This window comes from Suncus etruscus, chromosome 2 (genome assembly GCF_024139225.1).
Source record: "Suncus etruscus isolate mSunEtr1 chromosome 2, mSunEtr1.pri.cur, whole genome shotgun sequence".
Lineage (NCBI taxonomy): Eukaryota > Metazoa > Chordata > Mammalia > Eulipotyphla > Soricidae > Suncus > Suncus etruscus.
The window spans coordinates 130,618,597-130,628,269 of record NC_064849.1 but is presented as its reverse complement, the minus strand read 5'-3'; the positions used below and the strand labels follow the sequence as shown (position 1 = coordinate 130,628,269).

The 9,673-nt window shown below is 41.7% G+C and overlaps 1 non-coding gene across 1 annotated transcript; it reads left to right on the top strand.

The window, feature by feature from the left end:
- Window positions 1-8,673: 8,673 nt before the first annotated feature.
- LOC126002896 (U2 spliceosomal RNA) lies at window positions 8,674-8,864 on the top strand. Its single transcript, XR_007493496.1, has one exon. It is a non-coding gene; the product is annotated as a U2 spliceosomal RNA (small nuclear RNA).
- Window positions 8,865-9,673: the final 809 nt, after the last annotated feature.

The following is a 9,673-nucleotide window of genomic DNA, read 5'->3' as shown; positions in this document are numbered from 1 at the left end:
TATATTTATCTACTTATTAATTTTGGTTTTTGGGTCACACTCAGCAGCGCTCAGGGGTTACTTCTCACTTTGCACTCAGAAGTTGCTCTTGGCAGGCTTGGGGGACCGCATGGGGTGCCAGGAATCGAACCTGGGCCTATCCAGGGTCGGCCATATGCAAGGCAAATGCCCTACTGCTGTGCTACCACTCCAGCCCTTGCATCTGCTTTTAAATGGAATCACATTGATTTACAAAACTGATGTGGATTTTTTCCCCTGAGAAATGAATATTATTTTTCAAAGTAGGTCCACTCAATGGTCTGACTCAATTCTTCTTTGCGAATTTGGATCATCTGGGGAATTCAGAGGGTTGACTACTAGACATAACCTAGTATTTCTGAACTAAGTCATTGACCATAAATTTGTGAACTTTAATGCAGGACTCCCTCCATGTCTAATCACACTCACTAGGGATGCTAAGAAAGCTGAATATAAATTTTACACTAGTGAGAAGGATGGTTATCTAAGAGGCTGCTAATTAGTTGATAACCCATTTTAGAGAGCATTTGCTCATAACTTGGGGATTAATGCCCATCCATACTTGCCACTCTCTTCTCCTAAAGCTGTCCTGTTCAATAGGCATGAGAGGTATAGAGTACTAGAAAAGTAGGAAGTGCTGCTAAGTACCTGAAATTTTCCTTTGATTTTATTTTAACTAAACTAAATTCAGAGAGCATATGTAGCTAGTGATTACTGTATAGATATAAGACCATTTCCTGATTGGGAAGATACTAAGTCCTATCTTGTGACTGAGTTGGATTCCCTAGCACTATAATGATAAGTGATGCTGGTGGTCCCAGCACTGCTGAGTCCCCTCTAGCACCTTGGCACCCTTCAAGCATTGAAGAACCAGGCTGGCACTGGGAGGCAGTGGATGACTAAAGGTAGCCCTTGAGTGATCCAAGTACCTCTAGGGAGGGTTTTACTTATTTTTTTTTTAAAAAAAAAAGCACAATTATCTTAGTCACCTAATATCTCTGTTAACCTTCCATCTGTTCTTTAAGGCCAAAAAAATATTTCTGAAAGACTACAGAGATAGTTCAATAGACTGGAAGTGGAAATCCAGAATCTATGTGCAGAGTCACAGGAAACACTGAGTATTGCTGAAATGACCCAAGAGCACGGGGTTCAGAGTAGTCCCATAGCATTGCCATTTGTGGCAAACACACAAAGCAAAACTGTTGAGAAAAAAAAAGACAGGCTTAGGAGAAAATCTTTCCTTTCAAATACAATTGTCAGATGTGAGGCTTTTTTTTTTTTCAGACTGGCTTTTAGATCAAAGTATCCAAAAGTAGTTATGTAAATTGAAATGTCGGTTATTTCAATTCCAGAAATGCTGCCACATTATCTCATTATCATCAATGACGCTGAAGAATTCTTTGCACATTGACCCTTGCTTTGCTCATTAATTTCTGCCAGAGGCACTGTAAATATCACAAGCAGACTTCCTTTTGGTCACCTGTACTATCTCTGAATGACTCACGGTTTTGACTCACATTTAGCTGCTGGACTACTTTGAAGAGCAGAAGTTGGGGCTGGGGCAAGCATGGTGGGAGACGGGAAGAAGGCTAATCTGAGCCTTGTTTGCAACTTTTCATTTCAGTAGTTTAAAAAGCAATTAGGGAGACAAATGAGGATCCTGACTAGATAGAATTCAATTCCCCCTTTTAATGGATTCAAAGCATGAGGAAAAATAAGGGTAATCCATCATCACATTACTGCCAGCTTCTGAGTTGTCTGTATTTCAGAGCACATTTGTTTCCTTCCTTAGAGAACCAGACCATGGTGTACTGATTTTGGTGTCAAGAAATAAAATAAATTTTTAAAAAAGATGATAAAATTGGAAGTAGTCACTTAGCTCTGTGCAGACAATGTGTACTGTGTTCCAGGAGTTGTTTCTTATGAATCCAGACACCTGTCTTGAGCTCTGTGGCAGTGGGTGGCCCTGTTTGTAAGAGTTCCAAACTCATCTGACCCTAGATAAACCTCAGTGCTTTTAAAGGGCTGAATAGAGAAAAATGACTTCTTGGTTAATTAATGAGCCGGGTATCCTTTGATGTAGCAAGGGTATGGTTGGAGCTTAATGTGGCTATATCGTGAGGATTACTGTATCATCGGTGGGAAGTGGCAAACCACTCATAAACTGCTTACGAAGAGTCAAACCATCAATCATGGGATGGTTTTGCAGCCAAGGTGATGAGTCATTGATGTAGAGGTAGAGGCCCATCAATGAGACAGAAATTGAGAAACTGAGTTTGTTTAGAAGCATAGCTTTTAGAGTGATTCTACAAAGTGATAGCAACCATCAATTAGGTACTTGGTGACTTTTCCACATATTATCACTAGCTTCACAACTCTCTAGCTCTGTCTCTGTCTCTCTGTCTCTCTGTGTCTCTCTGTCTCTGTCTGTTTCTGTCTCTGTCTCTCCCTGTCTCTGTCTCTCTGTCTCTCTCTCACTCTCTGTCTCTCTGTCTCTCTCTGTCTCTCTCTGTCTCTCTCTCTGTCTCTCTCTCTCTGTCTCTCTCTGTCTCTCTCTCTGTCTCTCTCTCTGTCTCTCTCTCTCTGTCTCTCTCTCTCTCTCTCTCTCTCTCTCTCTCTCTCTCTCTCTCTCTCTCTCTCTCTCCCCCACTCGGTAAGTCTAGAGAATTTCCTCCTCTCCTTTGCCATGGACAGAAGAGCAACCATTTCTGGCAACCAGAGGTCCTCCTCCTCCTCCCCTCCTTTCTTCCTTGTCCTTTCGCAGTTTTTGTCCTTTGTGATACTGTGAGGAGGATGTACAAGGGGAGATTTCCTTGGCCCACTGATTTAAACGTAACAATACATCAGTCTGGCTTCTCCAAACCATTCAAATATGGTTCAAACATTCCCTGCCTCTCAGGCAGTGACAGAACCCAACCACTGCTCCCTCAAGTCCTGTCCTTGCTGCTTTGCCTTTTTTACTATTAAGTACATTCCTTAGGTCCTGGCCCAAGGATTGGTAGCCTTTCCAGAGTTGTGTGGGATCGTCCATCCTCCTTCCGGACAACTTATCTTCTTGAACTCCTCATACAGTCATTCTGAGGGGGGAAATTTTCTTTTTCTCTTTTTGTTTTTGTTTTTGTGTTTGGGCCACACCTGGTGATGCTGAGGGGTTACTCCTGGCTATGTGCTCAGAAATCACTCCTGACTAGGGGGACCAGATGGGATGCTGGGAATCAAACAGGTCTGTCCTGGATCTGCCATGTGCAAGACAAACGACCGTCCGCTGTGCTATCACTCTAGCCCCTTGAGGGGGTGAATTTTCTAAGACAAAACTGATTGTGAAAACACACTTTTTAGTCCTCCTGACATCTATACAAGTCATCTCCACGTCTAAACAATAAAGCCTCCTGTTCATGCACCTGATTGAGAGCCAAAATAGTATTTTTAATCTCTTATTATTGCTAACCTTTCTTTATCTCCCTTTTGTTGAGAGCACTGGTGACAGGATTCCAAAACAATGCTGGAAATCTCCCTAACCACCATGCGGGGTCTGATTCAAGGACTGGAGAATACAATGGTGCTAGAGATGAGCCAATCAGGAAAAACTGGAGGCTCTCCAGGATCACTCACAATGGTATGGTACTACGGGACCTCCAAACTGCATTCAATGATGCTGGGGGATCATATGGTGCTGGTGCCACAGTCATGATACTATCTCTTAGTCACCATTACTAATATTTCAGAAGAATTCCAAAGATCCAGGTTACTTGAGATGTCTAGTGGAGCTGGAGAGAAGGGTCTTTGAACCAAATGGGGCAAGAGGGGTGGGTGTCTTTGAGGTAATGGTACAAGGAATCCTGGGAAGTGGGTTACATAGGGAAGAAGGCCTGAGTACTTTCTCAGGAAAGCTATGGCCTCATGCATGGGAGCTTTGCATATTTGGTTGCTCCTTTACAGAAGCAATGGAGCTATGTCCTGGCCACCTCCGTGTGATATGGCTAGAGACCATGGTTCAGTCTTACTGGTGAAGGTCAGACTCGTAGGGTGCAGGTATGAGCTATTAGCAATGCAACCCGAGCAATTGGAGGGGGTGCCTGTGGAGGGTATCTTGGAAGAGCAGAAATGGTGTCTGTGGCCACATGCTATAGATGTTGCACTGTTATTTCTGCACTGTTTGAGGTGGGGTTCTAGGACAACCATCATATTTTTCAGGAGGAAACTCTGAAAGCTGTGTGAAAGATAGCCAAGAAATTGATAAAGGTCATGGGGACTCTGGCTGACTCCATCATCTGCAACATCTGTGCTGAGTGGACGGACACATCACATAAATCTGCTCTTTACATGGGCAACTTCTGTCCCTACACAGCAAGTCACCCAGGTTAACTGTTACAGGCTCTCAGAGGATGACTGACATTTCATAGAGATATAATTTCTTATTGTTGCCACATAAAGATGAACTGATACCAACTCTTCTGAAAATAGAAAAGAAATTGTTACTGTACCAAAACCACCCACTTTCCAGTGATAAATGATTTTTCGTGTATTTCTAATTCTTTCCTTTTTTAATCATTTTCCATTGTTGTTTAAGTGATTGGGGAATCATACATTTGTAGAGGTATCCAAACACTTATGGAGCCACCAGAGGGCATACATTTTGAGGCACTAGGTATCACACCAGCTCTGTTGGGGATCAGAAAAGTAGAATGATGTAGGATGGTGCAGGGAGGGGGGGGCGGGAGGGGGTCAAACACCTGGACTTACTCATGCATTGCAGATGCTCTACCATTAAGTCACCTCTTGCACTCACTTTGTTTCTAACTTTCAAAAATGGCTGGTTATACTTTGCAAAATCTTTATCTCTCTTATCTTTATACTGACATCTTATTTTTTAAGGGACCCAATAAAGCTTGAAGACTATCAGGAGAAACAAATTTCTCCTGCATGTATTATAACCAAGTTTTAAAAATAAGTCTTTGAGCAGAAGTTTATAGCCCACTTGCCATACGTTTGGCCATTTTCTTTCTCCTGACATCTTCAATTTAACTTGAAAGATGAGACACAGTTACAATTTCCAGGGCTCCGGCTGTGCAAATGGTATGGAACAGAACTTGATGTGCAAGAAAATGTTTTAAGCATGGAGATTAATGTACTCTTAGGAAGGGTGCAGAACATGTTTCTGTCGTTCAAACTAATGACATGCCCTAAAAAAGCATTAGCCTGTGGAGTGCCGCCAGGGCAGTGGGCCACTCCCTCCAGGAAAACAGTGGGGTAGTATTACGCCTTTGGTGATATCATTTCACCAAACAGCTCCTTGCTTGTCTCATAATTAATAAAGCCATAATACTACCTGAAAACAATATGACCGCTAAGAAACAGACACATTTCATCTATTTTTCCTGCTTGGCTTAGAAACAACTCCCTTTCCCAACCATTTTTGGGAATAAAAGCAGCTTTTTACAATCAAACTTTCTAGCCTCCAATTCCAGGCAGCTCTGTCCTCTGTTTAGCATTAAGTGGTGAGACAGAGACAATCTCTCTGGGAGCTCCAGCTCATGTGTTTCCTGCAGCGTCTTGGCTGAGCTCAGCAAAGCCTATGGTTTCACTAGGTGTCAGGTAGTGAGATCTACTGTGACAGTGTGGACTTCCCCCCAGGGGACCCATTAGGAGGTAGGAATACAGAGCAAACCTTCCTAAGAATGGCCCCAAAGGGGCCAGAGAAGGTTAACCCAGAGTCAGTGTGGCTGCTAGCAACAGCTCAAATGAATCAGCCCTTACCTCTGAGGGCCCAGGGCTCTGATAAGCAAAAGCTAGCTCTGCAGGGAGGAAAGGTTGATTTTTCTGAATCTCAGAGGAGAAGGAGGAAGTTGGCTAATTAAATTGGGGGAACCAGAAGAGGGAAAAGAATTCATGGGTTGACTAATTCATGAAAGAAAGACATTTGTTGGAAAGTTAGTATAGAGATGGTCTCATTTAACCATTGGACTGTTTTGAATGCTTGGAAGCAGAGAGCGTGGACTGGGAAAAGAACAGATTCCTCTGGATTTGTGCTTCCTAGGGCTGTGTGGTGCTATCAGGCTGTTTTGCTTTAGGGAAAGGAAAGTCACATTTGGGTGTCCTCCAAGGCCATCTCAGTGCCAGAAAACCCCAAGGACCTTATTTGAAAGAACTTTGGTCTAGGGCTTTTTATTACAGCCTCCCCTCTCTTCTTAGTATCATTTTCTCTTCCTTCCCTTTTTAATTCTTCACTTTAATGACATCTTCCCCTTAGTCTATCCACTTACTCTGCCCACCCCCACCTTCAAATGATGGTAAACCTGTATCTGGCCACAAACTTATATTCTTCTCCAATAACAATACTTTTCTTGACTTTTTGCCCCATTCACCACCAATTTCCTCTTCTTCCTCCCCTAAATGCAGCCTGGCACTTGCTCACTTCAGAAAATGATCTCTTGGAAGTCCCAAGAGAATGAATAATCTATCCCTCTCAGCTTTTCTTGAGGTTAAGGCAAATTAGGCCCATCCTAAAAATGTAGTCTTTCATTTTGCTTATTAATACGCCTGATATCTCCCAGACCACAATTTTCTTGGGTTTCTCCTCTGCAAGAGCCACTTGATGTCAATGCTGCCCCAGGTTCTGTGCTGACTTCCTTCCCTTTGCACTGAGCTCCCCTCTGACAAAGCCATCTGCATTAGCTGCATTATTGGAGTCCATATTACTCTAATCATGTAACATACTTACCCATAAATGTTTAACTGGTCTCTCTACTGAAGCCAGCATTGTAGGCTTTTAGGTAACCCTAACACAACAGGTTCAAACAAAATTCACTATCACTATCATTACTTCTTTCTCCTTTCTCCGGCCCCTAATTTTTCTGGCTTCTAGTTCTCAGGTGTTCATTTTCAAAACTATCTTCAATCTATTCCTTTTCCATTAACAACGTGATACTCCATCATAAAATTCTTATGCAATTCCCTCCCCTTTGTCTCTGATGACTGAATTTTCTTTTTATACTCATCTTCAGATGACCTTTCATATTGAGGCTTTCAGATGACCTTCCTTTTAATTAAAATATTTTTTTAAAAGTCAGTTGGACAACTGGTATCCCAGTTCTCATCCCATACTCTAATTGAGTTTGACACAGATATCAGTCATTGGGTCATGAAACAGAAGACTATATTCCCATCTTCAAAAACATGTAATACCCTAATTACTTATGAAATAATCTAATATTATCAAACTGAGAATGCAGGTTTTCTGGAAAGCAGTGCCCAACATCCTGTCTCCTCTCAGTATCCTGACTCCCCAATATGATTGTTCTGGTGTTCTCCAACATGCTGAATACTTAAAGTACTCTGCACTTTCTTTATATATAAAAACATTTAGCTGCAGTTCTACCCCTATATGTGATACTTGACCAACCTGGTCAGTGGTTGGTACTAGATTTGCATGTTGAGAGTAGGGTGTTTCTTGGACCCTGCAATATAGAAGGCCTCCAGGGCCACATGAAGTAATGCTTGAGGCTATACCTGGTGATGCTTAAGAAACTATGTATGACTGGAGATTGACCCTGGGTTAAGTGCATGCATACACCCTAAGTCCTATAGTACCCCTTGCCTTTACTTCTAGATTTTGCTAAAATGTTCCTTCCTCTATGAAATCACTCTAAACAGCTCCCTCTTCCTCAAACCCTCAAGAAATTCATTACTCAATTCCTCCTTTATCAATAATCACATGACTTTTTTATACATTTTTTTTAATTTTTATTTTGATCATATTGGCTTACATATCTTTCTCAGTAGTATTTTAGGTACATATTAACATTGAATCAGGGGAATACCCATCACCAAATTTGTCCTCCCCCCATCCCCGTTTCCTACCTGCAACCCATATCCCCCACCATTGCCCCCCGGGTTGCTAGAGTAGGTGGTCCCCTCTTTGTCTAGCTTACTATAAGTGATCATATATCTGTTTGGTCCTGGTACCCGCCCATGTTTCCCCCTCTATTTGAGAGGTGGAGCTCGATAATTCGAGTTGTGTGGTTTTGTTTGAAGGAAAGAAAAGCAATAGTATGGGGTAAAAAAAATAAGAAAAAAGAAAAGAAAAGGAAAAAAAAAAACAAAAAACAACCTCAGTTTGAGAGAGGACATGAAAAAGGTAATTGAAACACCACATCAATACAGAAAGAAATATCAAATTAAATATCCAGTGAGCACTACAGCAATAAAGACTAGCACCACACAATAGTCTTGGTTCTGAAATCAAACCATGCCAGAGTACAAAAAGAAAGAGAAAGAGAAAATAAAATAAAATTGGAGACATCAACTTCAATATCTACACCAAAATAAAGACATCAATAAAAATCGATCAATCAATAAATATATATGTGGTGGTGCTCAGAGGGTGCTCCTGGATCTATGCTCAGAGGTCGCCTCTAGGGGGCACGGGGGACCAAGTGGGATGCCGGGATTTGAGCCAACGTCCTTCTGCAGAAAGGACAGAATCCTTGCCTCCATGCTATCTCTCCTGACCTCACTTTATTCCTTTAATTACATCTTTTTTAAAAAATAACCACATGACTTTTGATTTCTGGAAGAACAATGCTATTCAAAGAGTGATATAAAAGAACAACATGGTACCAGAAAGATAGCACAAGGGTTAAGAAACTTGCTCTAATCGCTTCTCAGCCTTTTGGCTAAGATCAAGTGTAGTATCTGTTCTTATCAGTTTAATATCTGATACGTCGTCTATCCGACGACAATATATTAAATGGATTTTTGGCACTAGGAACTGGAATAGGAGCTTGCTCCGTCCATTCCACGCATCGACCTGGTATTGCAGTACCTCCAGGAACGGTGCACAAAAAAAAGAAAAAAAAAAAGAAAAAAAAAAAAGAAACTTGCTCTATACAGGGATAACCTCAGTTTGATCCCAGCATTACCTATGTTTTCCACCTATCCTCTGCTCCATCACTATGAAGAGTGATTCCCTAAGCACAGAACTAGAAATAAGCCCTAAGCACTGCCAGGCATATATCCCAAACATCATCTCCTAATAGTAACACCAACAAAAAGAAATAGAAAGTCATGAAATAGGTCCCTGACTTTTGGACTCTGAATCTATAGGAAAGCATTTAGTGCTGGTGTTTTTATAAGCTTGCGAAAACATCGATTTCATCTTGGCTTCTCAACATACACTGAAGAAAAAAGTGAATGAATGGAACATTATTTACCAGGCACTGTCTGATTTTGTTTAAACTTCACAGTGATCTGTGTGATATGTTCTACAATTATCTCTATTTGCATGTGGAGAAACAAAGATTTAGGGAGGTGAAGAATGCATTCCTTAATCATGCAGCTAGGAGAAGTGCCTCTGTAAGGTTTGAGGCAACAGGTCCCACTTCAAGCCACTGCAGTAAATCGCCTCTGGCCTCATACCTACTAACTAGTTCTGAATTCTGGACATTGTCTGTAACCCAGAAAAGGTTCTCTGCTGAGTCTTATGAGATCATTTAATTTCCCAGCCCATTATGAAACCAGGTTTTACTGAGCCTCCCCGTGCCCTGGCTTTGCTTGTGCTCTTCCCCAAATATTGAAAACACAAAGGCCACAATAGTATTTTCTTGCCAGCTTTTAGCAGACCAGGTCAAGGCAATTATCATTTGGGCAGAGCCTG